The sequence below is a fragment of the Humulus lupulus genome, chromosome 2 (genome assembly GCF_963169125.1).
Source record: "Humulus lupulus chromosome 2, drHumLupu1.1, whole genome shotgun sequence".
Lineage (NCBI taxonomy): Eukaryota > Viridiplantae > Streptophyta > Magnoliopsida > Rosales > Cannabaceae > Humulus > Humulus lupulus.
The window spans coordinates 168,361,483-168,364,147 of record NC_084794.1 but is presented as its reverse complement, the minus strand read 5'-3'; the positions used below and the strand labels follow the sequence as shown (position 1 = coordinate 168,364,147).

General features: G+C 39.9%; 1 pseudogene; it reads right to left on the bottom strand.

The window, feature by feature from the left end:
* Window positions 1-293: 293 nt before the first annotated feature.
* Window positions 294-407, bottom strand: LOC133820276 (small nucleolar RNA R71; annotated as a pseudogene).
* Between the last annotated feature and the right edge of the window lie 2,258 nt (window positions 408-2,665).

Sequence of the window (2,665 nt, the reverse complement as noted above, 5' to 3'; positions counted from 1 at the left end):
GAATAATTTTGAGATAAAACCCTAAATTATTCAGATGGTACAGAATTGTGTACGATTCGGGGGATTACCAAATGAGGATCCAAATCTCCACATTACAAATTTTTTAGAGCTGTGTGCAGCATTCAAAATGAATGGGGTGAGTAACGATGCTGTCAGATTAAGATTATTCACGTTTTCGTTAAGAGACAGAGCTAAGAGTTGGTTGAATTCATTACAAGCCAAATCTATAGTCAATTGGGAAGACTTGGCTCATAATTTCCTTGGTAAATATTTTCCTCCTGCAAAGTCAACCCGATATAGAAGAGAGATTAATAACTTTCATCAGTTAGATGGGGGGGGGGGGGGTCTTTATATGATGCTTGGGAACGTTTTAAAGAGTTGCAAAGGAAGTGCCCACATCATGGAATAGAGAAGTGGTTGCTGGTGCACACGTTTTACAATGGTTTGAGGGGAAATACAAGGACAATTATTGATGCAGTATCGGGAGGAGCATTTATGAGAAAAAGCGCTAATGAAGCTTATGAATTACTGGAAGAGATGGCCTTGAATAACTACAATTGGCCCACTAAGCGTGAGAATAAGAAGGTAGCAGGAGTCTTAGAGGTTGATCCTATTGCTTTATTGATCGCTCAAGTGACATCTCTAACCAAGAAATTGCAACAGAATAACCTCGTCGCCCAAGCAATGCAAGTACAGAATGTAATGAGTAGTGAGATTTGTGGGGGTCCACATTCTTTTGAACAATGCCCGAGCACTGCTAGTTGTTCAACAGACGTGAACAGTTTGCCTTTGGAATAGGCACATGCCATTGGTAACTTTCCAAATTATGTACACAACACTTACTCAAATACATATACTATTGCGTGGAAGAATCACCCCAACCTGTCTTGGAAAAATAACCAAGGTTTACAACAACAACATCCACAGTATCCACCTCAACACCCACCTCATCAACCGACTTATGGACTACACTCTTGACCTTATTATGATCCAAACCCACGCCCATCTCATCCACTACCACATCCTCCAATGATCTAAATCAATTTATGACAGAGACCAGGCCTTCAATCAGGAATTTGAAGACACATATGGGTCAGTTGGCTAAACTACTTTCTAGTAGACCGCAAGGGAATTTTCCTAGTTCCACAGAGGTAAATCCCAAAGAGCAATGTCAAGCTGTCACTTTGAGGAGTGGGACTAAGTATGATGGGCCTACAGTGGATGACAGGGGAAAGAAGATAGAGGATCAACATGCTACTAGTTTAGTACAAGAGGAGGTTACTGAAGACCTTCCAAAGAAAAAGAAGTCAAAATACACCGAGCCTACACCAAGGATTCCTTATCCTTAACGGTTCCGAAAGGCCATTCTTGAAAAACAATTCTCCAAATTTCTCGAAGTATTTAAGAAACTTCAAATTAACATTCCTTTTGTAGAGGTGCTTGAACAAATGCCTAGTTATGTGAAGTTTTTGAAAGAGATATTGTCTAATAAGAGAAAAATGGAGGATAATGAAACTGTGGCATCGACAAAAGAGGGTAGTGCAATTATACAAAAGAAACTTCCTCAAAAGTTAAGAGATCCGGGTAGCTTCACTATGCCTTGCACCATTGGGAACTTTCATTGTGAGAGGGCTTTATGTGATTTGGGTGCAAGCATTAATTTAATATCGATGTCCGTATTTAGAAGACTTCGTTTGGGGGAAGCTAGACCCACTACTATTACTCTTCAAGTGGACACATTCCCGAGGTATTATTGAAGACGTTCTTGTCATAGTGGACAAGTTCATTTTTCCCGCTGATTTTATTGTTCTTCATATGGAGGAAGATGAAGATGTTCCTATTATTTTGGGAAGATCATTTTTAGCCACGGGTCAAGATTTGATAGATTTCCAGAAGGGTGAGTTAAGGCTCAGAGGACAAGGTGATGTGGAAGTTTTTAATGTTTTTAAAGCCTTGAAATATCCTTCAGCTAGTGATAGTTATTTTAGTGTTAGTGTATTGGAGGAACAAGAGGAAGGGGTCAAGTCCATTGAGGATCCACTTGAGTTGAGTTTGGTTGCAAGTCCAGAAGAGTGTGATGGTACTGAAGCCAGCAAATATGTTAAATGGTTGAACTCATCGTGGAAAATTTATAAAAATAAATATGAGGAATTGGGGCAAGTGCCTGAGAGACATCTCCCGTCTATTGAGAAGCCACCAATTCTTGAGTTAAAGACATTGCCTGATCACATTCGATATGCATATTTGGATGAGAACAAAACACTACCGGTTATTATTTCAGCTTCGTTGTCTTTGATTGAAGAAGAGAAGCTACTTAGGGTGTTGAGGGCTCACAAGCTAGCAATTGGGTGGACTTTGGCATATATCAAGGGTATAATCCCTTCAACGGTGATGGACCGTATATTAATGGAGGAGGATAGTAAGCCTAATATCGATGCTCAGATGAGGTTTAGTCCTTCAATGAAGGAAGTGGTAAGGAAGGAAATCCTTAAATGGTTGGATGTAGGGGTGATTTACCCAATATCTGACAGTGTATGGGTTAGTCCTATTCAGGTGGTCCCTAAGAAAGGTGGTATGATGGTGGTTAAGAGCGATAATAATGAACTAATTCCAACCTGTATTGTGACAGGGTGGAGAATTTGTATTGACTACCGTAAACTAAATA